Below are 14567 nucleotides of genomic sequence, written 5' to 3' on the forward strand. Positions count from 1 at the left end.
ACATTAAACAACCAATAAATACAAACTCGAAAGTGACGTGTCGGTGGATGAATATGGGTGTATTTGATTAACACTACAGTGATGCAATTACCTTCATGGATTTGCCGTTGGTGAAAAGAAAAAGTGCGAAAGTTTCAATTTGGAATTTGTAAATACGTTTTCTAGCAGAAGGAATATGTCACAAGGCATCGACAAGGCAATAAATGTCGCTCCAAGATGGCGTGAAGTTGATGGTCCGCCCCGATTTGATTAAAGTCAACTCAATTCACGCCAGTTTATTGAGAAGCCGATTCCACTGCCGATAGTACCATACTACTCTGAAGGTCGGGTCCATTCACACGGCCGGGGGAACAGGCTGTACAATCGATTGGACAGACATTGTTATAAAGGCTTGGTGGGCATTATGGAACTGGTCATTCAATATAAGACTTTGGCCGAGGGAAGATGCTAGTTGGGAGATTCCACTGAACCAGTAGGTTGGTTAACTAATAATTGATTGGGTTGTACCACTGTGGAAATCTTGAGGGAAGATAGATTATCGATTTTGGTTGGAGCAAGCGTCTTCTATCCTCAAGACCGTATGGGTTGCTGATGGAGACTGCGAGACAGGGAAGGCGAACGTGGTCGAAGGACCAGTCTGAATCAATCTGTAGGGCCACGGCGACGGGTCCACTGCTGTTTGAGAGAGTACAGTGGATGTGAGCATGGGCATCGGCCACGATCCATCCGCTGTAGCGAGTCGATTCCATTCCCCGTAAACTCTATTACAGTCAGAAATCCAGAACTGAAAACCTCGATGCAGAGGTGCGATTACGTTGTGCGTGTGGCTTGCTCGTGACTAGCAGACGACCGTTTGTGTAACGCACAGTACAGAACCCAGCTGGTCAAGAGACGTAACTGGTGATCATTAGGTAAGTATCAGAACTGTCGATATTTGTTTTCAACATTTTGACTTGGTTTTACCGGCATCCATGTAACGGAAGTCGTCTGCGCTGGGTCTAGCAGACGACAACATGCTGGCGGGAAACAGGTTGGTGAAATTAACGACATCGCCACGTTTATCCATTTGAAACCAAAGAAATCGTGTCACCGTGTGTCTCTGAATCTGAAACGAGTGAGATGTCGACAGGCAGCGAACGTCTCACAGAGCTCTGGCTCTCAAAGCTGACGATAATGCGAATTCCCGAGTTCATCAGTGTACAAACCGATCATGCGAATACGTAATGCGATGTGATATCGCTAGGTGTTTTCTTCTGCTTTGTGACACTATAAATACAAGCACTGATCCAAGTAGACGCTCCCGCCAACCGTGAATACCCCTTCCCAATAATTGTCACACTAGATAGTACTATTATCCCTTACCATAGGCTAGGTGGTCCAGACTAGCGGCCCATGTTGATGTCAACACAGCTTAGTTAATAGGTACATAACCCCGGTTTATTTGCCTGTGCTCGTGTTCAGATTATTGATTCGCCGCGTTTGGAATTACATCAGGATCCATGTGGATTTAGTAGCGCCACATTCAATCAAACACATGTGTTGGTTGCAATGAATTCATCCAGGATGGAATAAACGCTACAATAGACTGTTTCCATACCGCCAGGTTCTCGTGGAGCAAAGGATGAGGCATTGTTGCTCTGTGTGTTCTTCCGGCTTCACTGACTACTCTTTTGGAACGAGTTTTCAGTTCATTCTCCTTTTTGGGGTTAAAAGGATATATCTAGTTCCACTGCAGAACAACTTTAAAGCATCATGTGTTAGTCTCGGCAGAAGAAGTACCGTCAATGCTTGAGCTAGGGGCACCACTGTGACATGAAGCCGTATGTAGCCTAATGGGTTTCTGTGATAATGGCTACATTTGTATTATTACTCCTATCTCGGTTCAGTCTATGTCACAAAACCATTTCACGGAACCTAGACATACACTATCACGTATAATTGGAGAGTTCTCTTTAAAGTCTTGTATTTTTTAGGCTATGACACAAACCATTTTACAGGCTCTACAGATATGTTATCAAGTATAATATGCACGTTGTCTATAAATCCTGTTTCTTCTTTCAAGCTGTCACAGACCATTTTATATAACTATACAGATATGTTATCAAGTATAACATGCACGTTCTTTATAAATCTTGTTTCTTCTCTTCTCTTTCAAGCTTTGTCACAAACCATTTTTAGATTAGCTATACACACCTTCTCTACTAGTCCTGTATATCCTTTAAAGGTATGTGACAAATCAGTTCAAGGAAATATACAGATATGTTATCAAGTAAAATATGCGCGTTCTTTATAAATACTGTGTCTTCTTTCAAGCTCGGCCACATCCCATTTTACACCAATGATTTCACCAGGTTTACATAAATGAACAAAATCATCCCCACCTTAGTATAAATGTAAACAAGACTTACACAGTAGGTATTACAGGCAAGAGGAGCTTTTTTTGGTTAACACATTTTATTGTATCTTCAGGCGACTTGATAGAAATAAAAACGACAAACTCTTTCCATATTCACAACAAATCGGCACAACAAAAGTCGAGTGGACGATTCAGACTATATCGTGCGTATGTGTTTATGAATCACTATCAAATAGTGATGATACCAGGGAGTCTCGAAAAGTTGAGCGTATCCTGCTCCATCCGTGGCACCATCACAAACACATGCAAAGGCATGTCAACTGTTCGCACGGGAACATATAATACACGTCAAAATGGGGAATTGCAGATGAAAATAGTCTAGAATAGTCATACAGTATGTTTATTTATTATTCTCATATACATCAAATGAACAAGTCATATTTAATAGACTCATCAGTTTCCCAATCCTTTACCTATTCTAACGGCCCGTGAAGATCCGGGGTAGAATAGGTCTTCAACAACCCATGCTTGCCGTAAAAGGCGACTATGTTTGACTTAAGAGGCTTCTAACGGGATCGGGTGGTCAGGCTCGTTGACTTGGTTGATGCATGTCATCGATCCCAATTGCGTGGATCGATGCTCATTATGTTAATCACTGGATTATCTGGTCCAGACTCGATTGATTACTTACAGAACGTCATATAGCTCGAATATTGCGGAGTGCGTCGTTAAACAATGAACAAACAAACAAACCTATTCTAACATCAGTGCCAGAGAACAACCACTGCATTGACACGATCGTCTCCCCCGTTGGTTTTGTTGTGTGTCATAATTACAGGGGCAGTCGGGTAGCCTAGTGGTTAAAGCGTTAGCTCGTCACGCCGAAGACCCGGGTTCGATTCCCGACATGGGTACAATGTGTGAAGCCAATTTCTGGTGTCCCCCGCCGTGATATTGTTGGAATATTGCTAAAAGCGGCGTGAAACCATACTCACTCACTCACTCACTCATAATTACACAGTATACACACATACACATAATTTGTATTGTGATGTTACCTTTAAAAATTCCTACTCACTCATTTCGGAAGTGCTTTGTCATTGTGTTTTTGATGACATTTGGTATTTGTTATAGACTGCACCTTCCAATTCCCCTGGAACATTATTCAAGGGACAATGACAGACATTGTAATCACTCTATGTCAGTAATTTTCGTTGTACAGTCTTTTTTAGTACGTTTGTAGTTTACGGTACATAGGTAAATTATGTACCTTAACCACTAAACCCTTATTAGTAAGGATAACATATATGGATAAACAATTTCTTCAATACAACTAGGAGCGACGTTTCTGTATAGCTTCTAACACCGTTTTCAAGCAAGTACGTAAGTAGCAAGCAAGTAGAAACCACACCGAAATGTCACTCCTAATTGAATTAAAGAAGTTGTTTATCCATATATCTTATCCTCAGTTAGTACTTCTAAATGCCCCTTCAAGAAGTAAGACCTTATTTGGGTATGTCTGATATGAACTGATGATAGTAAACCAACCTTAAATTGAATTTAGTAACATTGTTTCTAATCTGTAACATCTGACAAAACAATTATAGAAAAGAGTTAATATATAAATGCTGTCTTTGAGCCGCACCCACCCATCCATCCCCTTATTATATTGATTTCATAACCAAGATTGTGGAGCGGAAACAGATTTCATTTATTCTTTAGAAAAGTGTCAGTAAGGACTGTGACACCGCATATATCTTTTTTGTTGCTGCTGAGGAAACTGGATTTAACTACAGATACGACTGAAGGGGTGAGGTGGGATGAAATGGGGTTTAACGTTGCGTTCGAGATTATTCCACGTATATAGCGACGTGCTAAGACTTGTGCGTGTGTGTGTGCGTGCGTGCGTGCGTGCGTGCGTGCGTGCGTGCGTGCGTGCGTGCGTGTGGCTCTTTGTACCAGTGCCGGTTTTATGGTGGTAGCTGAGAAGCCATGCTGCATTTTTAACATGGATAGCCCACTCATTATACTGACTACGTATCGACCAGTCCGTTTTTCCCCCTTAAAGTACCATCTTTTAACGTCATTTGGTATGACGCGGCCGGGGAATCGAATCTCCGATCTAACTCCGCTCTCCGGGCAAACGCTCTTTCCACTAGACCACGGAGGCTGTCGACTAAAGAAGTAGGGGAATGGAACCTCACATAGACGAGTTCATAAATACGCGTATTGTTTTCAAGACCTTCACAGCTCGCTGCACGCTATTAACTAAATAAGAATGGCACAGCATCATACGACAGTTCTTACAGACTCGCATAATAACATAGCGTTGACAAGGAGCGTATTATGAACATATAACCTCTACTTGTACTACTAGTGCAGCATCTCTCAAAATAACAAGGAAACGGTGCTTCGGTACAGTCTTACACAACACAAAGTAAAAAGAAATCGTTTACAACAAGAACCACCAGCAGCACAGCGTATAAGAAGTCAGAACTCAGTGTGTAAAAGATCAATGCAACTTACGGTATTATTGAAGTTTAAGGGACCCAGACTTAACTTGGAATTGATGAACAAGGTTAAAAGGTTTGTACTCATTATAGATGAGAAATCTTGATAGATTTTTGGGTTTGATGTAAACGGTACTCTGATATATCAGTACTGGACCTAATGTAACAGTGCCACCAATCTCAGTGTAACCAGACAGGTGTGATCTTTGGATAAACTAATAGAAAACACCACAGAGCGGAATGTGACATTTTCCAAGTGTCCAGACGACAGTTTTACGGTTGCCAGGCTTAAAGAGCAAAGAGATGTCCAAAGAGGCAGATCATATAGTTAACCGGAAACGATGTATACACGCACTGTGTGGCATTAGGAGTAAGGTAGAAGGAAATCCCAGTCTGGGTTTTTAATCCTACTTTTGAAAATACTTATCTATCAGGGTTCCACTGTACACTTATAACGTTGCTATGTATTTTCACTAAAAGTGGTTGGTGAGAGACTTAAATTTAACGTCAAACCGGCAACGGTTCCGTCATATATCGACGACCGCTGGTCGTAACACACGCACCTATTTCGTGGCCCTAAGTTGCCAGGAAGTTATAGGCCGCTTGTCGTAACACGCACCTATTTCGTTGCCCTAAGTTGCCAGGAAGTTATAGGCCGCCTGTCGTAACACACGCACCTATTTCGTGGCCCTAAGTTGCTTGGATGTTATAGGCCGCTTGTCGTAACACACGCACCTATTTCGTTGCCCTAAGTTACCTGGAAGTTATAGGGGCGTAGATATGTCTCAAGGGAACCGGATTTGGATATTAGGTTCCCAGGCTTCCTTCACAACGTCAGCAATGCCCATTCGTTTTACAACGTTTTTACTACGTCTGTTCATGGTTGTCAGCTGCATGGGTCTCCCATGTATGGGGTTGGGTATTCTGAGGTTGTAGAGACAGTGCATGATAAGAAGTTCCTAAAGCTTTCTTAAAGTTCCTTGGGCCAAAATCTTCAACTCTCTAAATATCCAAATTTCAAAGAGAATGGCCCAGTGCTGGCATAATATTGCAATAGAAAGTAACCCTAATAAAATATGAAACGTGTTATAGGACGTAATGATGGCTGATCGTAGTGCAAACTCGGCTATTTATCATTGGCTTAACTGCATAGAGCATTTACGTAATAACTGCGGCCTGATGCAACTATTTCTCGCACCGCAATATTTTTGTAACGAATGGATTGCCATAACTGATAAAGGATATAATCAAATTTTGAGAAGCGATTGATTAGCTACTTCGAAAGGTAATCACTATTATTTTGTTAAACAACTTCCTTCTCTCAGCCATTATTTACCCTGCCCAAGTGCGATTATTTTACTCTTTTTTTGAATATACAGAACTACAAATCATAATCTACCTGTTGCAACAGGCCGTTGGCATGGGATCCCTAAAGAACAGAACTTGTACACCATGTAAATCACCAGTTATTGCCAGAGATTTTTATTTCATATTTCGTTCTGAGGTATTCAAAGAAGGGCAAATTTGTACATGTCTGATAAGTACGTATGGTGGCAAAATAGTCTCTCTTTCCATCTCCTTTCTTTTGTACATACAGTTAAAAGGATATGAAATCTTTATCTGAGTTTATGTCAGGTATATGTTCGATCTGCGATATTACAGCCATCTTGTTGTCAATAGTATATGTGAAATATGTAATACATTGCTCTTGTACCACAAGTGATGGTGTATGGAGAAATAAATAAGTTCTCAAAAGATCTGAAACAACGCACCTCCGACTGTTTTACCTGAAATGTGATATTCTATGGATTCAATGGCGACCACGGGATGTGTTAACTTGAAGTTGGATTGTCTGTCTTTCAGATCTGAGTGTAGATTTGAGGGTGATAGGGTAGCCTAATTGGTTAAAGTATTCGCTCATGACGCAGAATTCGATTACCCACATGAGCACAATGTGTGAAGCCACTAGTGTCCCCACCTGTAATATTGCTGAAATATATATTATAACTAACTGCGGCGTAAAACCCAACCCAGTCACTAACCAACTCATAATTAACTTGCTAACACGTCAGTTAAAATAATCGGTTAGCTTCATCGGATAAAGGGAAATTCACACCACACCACTTTAAAATGAGTCTGTTTTGTTTTGGCTGGATGAGGGGTTGGTTGATTGGTTTGTTGTTTTACGCCGGACTCAGCTATATGACGGCGGTCTGTAAATAATCGAGTCTGGACCAGACAATCCAGTGATTAATATCATGAGCATCGATTCACGAAATTGGGATCGATGACATGCATTAACCAAGTCAGCGTGTTTGACCACCCGATCCCGTTAGTCGCCTCTTAGGACAAGCATTTCACATTTTACGGCAAGCATGGGTTCCTGAGGACCTATTCTACCCCGTTGAAGGGCGCTGACTTTACATCAATACAAACAGCAACTTTAGATACATAGACAGCATACGCCGAATGTATTTTCGTATCGTAAATATCATACATTAGGAAAACAAATTGTATTATGCGAGCCTTTCGGGAGCATAATACATATTGTTTTGTATTTCTAACATATATTTACGATACGGAAACACACGAGTTATAATCTACTTATTATATGTCATTCTTACATACACGATGTAATCATTCTTAACGAAGTGGCTTTAAAAACGGCGTATGGATAAAATGCTTTTGTGAATTGTTTTATGTTTTATCATATAGTGCCAAATAACCTGCATCCGTTTTTGTCGCAATGTTTCGCCGACACTTTGACAAACATCCATCTAAGCACATTGGGAATGTTAGCCAATAGTTTTATAGAGAAAGAAGGCACCCCATTAATATATGGAGCTTGAATGTAGACGTCATTTGAATATTATATCGGATCATGATAATATGTTTATCGGCTTGGTATGCTTCGATAACACAAGCCTTTTTATGATTTGTATCTAAAATACGAGTTGTAAGTTAAATGATATGTGATAGGTACAAAGGCAGTAATCTGTTTCTTACACACCCTAAATCACACCATTTTAGCATCGAATCGATGCATGATTTGTCTGTTCTAATGATTGCAAATTACTACTTCATACAACGATCATTAGTGACCTCATCCGGTATATTCCTTACTACTCCTACTGTGATCCTCCACAACAACGTTTCAGCTATATTAGAGGATTATCAAGGCAATGATGCCAGTGCAAACTAGATAAGATCAAAGAACATTTATTCAACTCTCTAAAACCTTAAATATTCGTCACAGCCGGAGGAGAACCGTATCAATAGATTACAATCAGGAAAGTAGTCCGTCATGATCTGACCTTAGGTCATCACCATGGAGTAGCCAATCACGGACCTGGAATTCGATCTCACACATGGGTTTGATAACAGGTATCTTAAACGAGTTTCTCGCTTAAAGGTGTGTAGAAAACAGATTTTGTTTGCAGACATGCCTAATTGCTATTGATTTGTTTGAGTTTTCCTTAGCTAAAAGACGTCAGTGTCTCGGGGGCGGGGTAGGGTGAAGTGGGGGTGGGGGTGGTGGGGGTTGTGGGTTGGTTGGGTGTGTGTGTGTGTGTGTGTGTGTGTGTGTGTGTGTGTGTGTGTGTGGATGTTTGCATCTTGGTTACGAGAAGGATGCCATGAAAAATGGACACATAAAGTTCAAGAACCTTCAATAAAGAATCACCGTAAGTTAGTGGGTTTGGTTCAACGCCGCTTTGAATCGTGTTTCAGTTTTATCAGGGAGTGTTTGCTTGAAAGCCCGAAGTGAGGCAGGTCTTAGACGTTTGTCGTTTTGGCGAAACTCAAGAACACGGTTCTGATGTTGATAAACCAAGAACAATCATGGCTCATCTAAGATTCGAACCCGCAGGTTTCTGGCGCGTCTAAGGGATGCAACACATCGAATTGCAGTACCTCGATAAAGTCCACTCCTGACCCTAAATTACTGTAATGTTAAAGTCATCGTAAGTCTTCCTTCTGCAGGCGGGCCACGATTGTTCTCACTGTTACTGTTTATTCAGTTATTACATAAGAGTCAAGTGTCAAGGGAATGTTGCAACATAATGGCTCATTAAGGCAATATTACAATACTGAAGTGTGCTATACACTGAATATATCGTATTTGCTTACTTCTACTTGTAAAATTGCTTTTAAACATAATGGACACTTGTATTTGCATCATAAAGATGTTTGACATTTCATTCAAACTAATCCATAGTAGGACCGTGTTCAGTGTGATACACCCATCGCCAAACACTACCATAAGCATTTTCATGTGTTCACTATTTGTTAGTGTGGTTCATTAATATGTGGCTGGAAAGCATACAGTTATGCAGAGAAGCAACCATTAACTATTGCAGATTAGACCATTTTTTTATTGATTATTTTGGTTTGGCCCAAACATTCAGGTCGGTAGACCGAAGAAAATAAAACATTATAAATCCAGTTTCAAATATGTGTATTTTTTCTCTCAAAATGTTAAAAAGGTTAGGCGAGTAGTTTTAAAGATATATTTCCATCTGTTTTCATTTTAGTATTTTAAATAATTTATATTGATAGCGACAGCAAATGAGATTTAAAAAAACAACCATTTTACTTATTTCTGGTCGGCAGAATGAAAAAGAAAACGCTGCTTTCATTTTTGTAAAGTATTATATATTTTCATTTTTTTTGTAGTAGGGAGATTCGTAAACCAAGTTTTTATTAAAACAGTTATACAAATTAGGAAGTGTGGTATAAGTAATGGAGATAGACTTAGGCTTATGTTTGCATAACATGAAACACGTAACATCTCTATTTCAAACTGTCTTGTTTGTCCTGTCATGAAAGTAGTGTAACTATCTAGGCTTTGGTGGTCCCACGCTAAACTAATCAGCGAATATTTAAGTTCGGTATTTTAAGAACCTGTTTGAAAAACATATATGATGCATCCAATTGCTAAACCTTTTCGTGAAATGAAATCCTTTATGTCAATATTTCATTCAAGTAAGACAGTTGATCCTTTAGTGAGTTGATGAAGACCTCCTGTACAGAATAAATAAACGCGACAAACCCCTTTTTCAAAAGAGTCCGTCTATATCATGGGCATGTGTTTATGAATCAGCATCAAATAGTGATGATACCAGGCGTTCGCGAAATGGTGAGCGTATACTGTCCCACATGTGTCACCCGTCACAAACACACGCAAAGGCAAGTCAATTGTTCACCTGGAGAAACACTGAAACATATGGTACACGTCAGTAAAGGGTATAGCATCGGACATAATTTTAGTCACTGATAGGTCATATTTGGAAATGTCCCAGAATGCTGTAACCTTGATCAAAGAACTTTCGAGTAAGAGTCGTATGGCGCTCTTTGAAATAAGTAAATGCACCTTTTTATCCTAAAGTAATACATACACAAATCTACACTACCTTTACACGATGACCAATGTCACAATAATCTGTCCAGCAATCAGAATGAATATAACAGCAAACAACATTGTTTTGACTATGTATCAGATACATGTCCTGTGATATTATGAATACATATGGTAACTGATAAATATCAAATGCCAGACAGTAATGAAGGAACTGATAAATGTATCCGGTGCTCGGAAACTGTCAAAAACAAGTTTAAGGCTTTATTAGGCATTAAAACGTTTCTGGTTCCTCTGGCCACATGTGTTGGACTGGAAGGACAATCAAAAAGAAGTACATTTGAACAAATTGCTCACCTTGAATGCCATCTGTGAACTCGCGCCAAGATTATACTTAGTCTACGAACCCGAGGGGGTTACGGGTGGCAATAACGACACTAGCAACCTATGCTTGTCGTAAGAGGCGACTAAATGGACCATGGTGTAAGACATGGTGACTTGCGGACTTCATCTATCCAAATTGTGAGGATCGATGCTCATGATGTCAATCACAGGATTGTTTGACCCAGACTGACAGACAATACGTATAGCTGGAATATTGCTGAGTGCATAATCTACGTCTACTTTCATGCAAACGATATGACGTTTCTTCATTTCCTGGCCACACCTGCATTAAAACTTCAGTTTAGTTTCTAGAGAATGCTGTAGAAGTCAAGACAACTGAAATGCAAAACTCAACTCAACCGGGTGTGGTTAGTCGAGTATCTACGCCTCTATGACAGTATGATTGATATGACTCACCAACCGCCTCTTTAAGTAGTTTTAAGATACGCATACGCCAGTACGTTGTGACTGCAAGACGTTTTTAAGCAATCGATCTAAAAGCAAAAAACACTTGAAAAGACTTTTCTTCTTTAAATGATTTTTAATTACAGAAAAAGTGCACCAACGCCGACAGCGCAACGGCATTTTATCCTAATGATGTGTATTACATAACAGTGTTAATTTCAGCATGACGTGCAAGAAGGACATTATTTTGAGTAGCATGTCCATCACACGTCAGTTGACGTTCATGTTCGGTTGTATAATTTGGAGAAGAAAATAATTTAAAAAACAACAAATCCTTCTGGTCTACATCATCCTGATATTCAGCTTCACCGTTCATCCTAGAACGTGAGAATCTGGGTCTCACGGCTCGGCTTCAGTATGCGGGGATCCGCATGCTTTCACAATTTGTGTTATTTCTATGTTAATACGTGTCTATTTCCAAAAGATCAATAGTGAAGCTGTCAATAACAATGTCATTTACATGTAGATTGCATTGTCCTTACACCTCTGACTATTACCCATATCACTTTGTATGTTATAATATAGTCACAGAGGTATGACTAGTCGGCGATAAAATCTTCAAGTTAGCAATTATCATCGGCACTGACATGTCATGTTTTATTCATAAGCAATCTGGGCAGTGTAAGTTCTCAATTGAATCAATCAATTGAATCAATCCCGACATCTTGAGACGCAGTTTTGATGATAGAAGAGATCAAATAAGATAAGGATAAAGTAATTAGTACATATTTGTCCAACAAAAAAGTCATTTTCAGTACGTTTTACTATCACGACGATGAAACACACCATGGGTACATGCATATGATGTCACGAACATTGATGAACCCTTGGATTTCGCTGGAATCATCGTCTTTTCTTGAGACCATATGAGAACAGATTCTTCCGTGTTGAGACTATTTCCATAAAAACTATGTGATTTAGGATACTATATGAGAACCTTTTACCATATGAAAATATTTGGGGCTACAGATACTTTTATAATAAGCATTAATTGGTTTTGTCTGTGTCCCAAGTTCCCTTGTCTTTATTGAAGGTGTAGGTTTTCCTTATTTGTAACGATTTGGCGATGAATACAATATTTCTTCAGTTGGTGATTCGTTTTTGAATCATTGAACTAGATTAACATACATTTGATATCTTTACGAAATAATTCATTATATAAACTGCCGGGCAAAAGAAAGTAAACAGCCATGTTTGATGGTGGCTAAAATAAAAACAAACAAGAAATGGTTTTCGATGGTGAGGTATTTGATACAGGTATCATGGTTGTGTTTTGGACCCCTTGTTTGCATTGTTTCGACGACTGTTCTGAGGCTAGTAGCGTTTTGCTATTTGTAACCTTTTGGTCAAATCCAATTTCAAGTGTATACTTTCTTTTGGCCTGCAGAATTATATCTTCCTCTATGTCTTTCACATGCCTGGTTGTTTTTTCAGTTGTTTACTTGTTTTGTGAAGTTTCTCCTTTTTTGTAATGGAAATACCAATCTAAAATATATTGGTTTGCATTGTCTTAATATTACATACAGGCTTGACCTATATCAATGATGTATCGTTGTAAATATAGGTTTACAGTCCTCAGTATGATAACATTCGTCTGTTTCGGCGGCTCTTTATAGCCAATTCGCCAATAGCCTCTCCGCAGTATGTATACGAATGATATGTATTGTGCTGTTATTGTTCTCCGATGTCATAGCTATTGATACATTACGTCCACGTTGAAATATCATGAATAAAAACGTATTCATTCGCAGATAAAATGCAATGCAAGGCAGTTGTCTGTTGTTATTAGACGAGCCAGGGCAGGGTTTCCACTCATGCGGCTTGCTGTACATGCATTTGGAGGGCTCAGTCGGTTCGGTTACTGGGGGATAATAATGCTCTCTTGGAGCCAATTAATCAATGAGTGTTTTTCCACCCTTGGTTTAGAAAGAAATATATGGTCTCATCAATCAAACTGTCCTCCGTGGTATTCTCAGCTTAAATGAGATCAAACTGACACCAGCACATAGAAAATACCCAGCATGTTTTACAGTGATTTACAATGAGTTTGGGGCGTACTGTTTGTGAGAGAGCTGAGCGAGGGTACATGTTTCCTTAAGGTGTATAAAAGTAATATTGAATAAATATGTCTTAATGTTAATAAATATATGAAATTGATTTTCAGTGGTCACTCCTTATTTTGTAGTTGAAGGGATAAAAAGGGAAGTTTGTCATAAAAAGGGTTTATGTGATCGATGGATTCTCATTATCTAAAAACAAATCTATACAAAAAGGATTAATTTTTAAGATGGTTTTGGGTCAAAATGAGAGAAGACTGGATATTTTTGTGTCAACTTGATGTCTTTAGAGACACTTATTTTCACTTTGTATACCACGTGAACTAATTCAATATACAATAACCTAATAAACACAACAAATAGTCCCAATAAACAACAAAGATAATAATAAAGGCTATTTACAGTTGTTTTTCCCCATTTTACATTTCATGAAATTATTTTCAGTAAAATATATATTTTGGCACAACGCATACCTAATTACACTGTCATCAGGTACGCTCCACACACACACACACACACACACACACACACACACACACACACACACACACACACACACACACACACACACACACACACACACAGTTCCTTATATCTCACACATCACATTCCATAGTTTGTATTTGAGTATTTCCTTCTTTGAGCCACTGAACAAACTTTTTTTTTCAACCTGCACATTATTCAGTATATATATATATGGCCACCTGATCTTGATATAAGGAAACCACCACCAGAGTATTACTGATAGGAAGACGTCCTTTTGAAGAACAGGTTATAAACACTTGTTGAGACTTAAACTGCCTTTTGACTGAGCTTCAGTCATGCATATAGAAAATCAAGATAAAAATACGAGAATATTCTTTGACACAGCCAATATAATTTTGGAAAAGCTTTCGAGGTATTACATAACTTAAGTATCGTCTTATACATGTTCGAACCGCTGACGAGGCAGAATCAGTGAATACTCAATCATATTAGTTTGACTCTGTGAGGGAATTTGGCTCAACGCTGCCTTGAATATTATTTCAATCATAGGTTTCTGGCACGCCTAAGGGTCGCAACACCGTACAGTGCATTATGGCGCCTTAGACGACTGGGCAACCGGTGTACATCTCACTTTAGTTAGAATACAAGTATATAGAAACATGTTTGTCTATATATTGGCGTCAATCATCCGAAATCATTATTCCAATGACGTCGATGGTGCAATAATGACTTGATTTCTTTGTCGTGTAGCCGTGTATCGTCACGGTTGTGTTCTTCAAGATGTTACAAGATCCAACTCATGAATAGTAACTTACCGAAAATATTGGACAATATTCGTGCTATATACTTAATTTTACCTCACTAATCTTTACAGCACCATACCCACGCTAGTGGGTTTCACCAAAGTTGTAAACGCCTAAGATCTGCATGATTTCGGGATTTCCTCCCCCATT

General features: G+C 39.2%; 1 protein-coding gene across 1 annotated transcript in view; it reads left to right on the plus strand.

The window, feature by feature from the left end:
* The first annotated feature begins 440 nt into the window (after positions 1–440).
* The window catches only part of LOC139467418 (cadherin EGF LAG seven-pass G-type receptor 1-like), a 131205-nt gene continuing 117078 nt past the window's right edge, over positions 441–14567 (plus strand). Inside the window, exon 1 of the mRNA XM_071248978.1 lies at positions 441–911. The gene's annotated coding sequence lies outside the window, so the exon portion shown is untranslated. The remainder of the gene's footprint in view (positions 912–14567) is intronic.

This window comes from Haliotis cracherodii, unplaced genomic scaffold (genome assembly GCF_022045235.1).
Source record: "Haliotis cracherodii isolate W230 unplaced genomic scaffold, xgHalCrac1.p SCAF_2, whole genome shotgun sequence".
NCBI classification, from domain to species: domain Eukaryota; kingdom Metazoa; phylum Mollusca; class Gastropoda; order Lepetellida; family Haliotidae; genus Haliotis; species Haliotis cracherodii.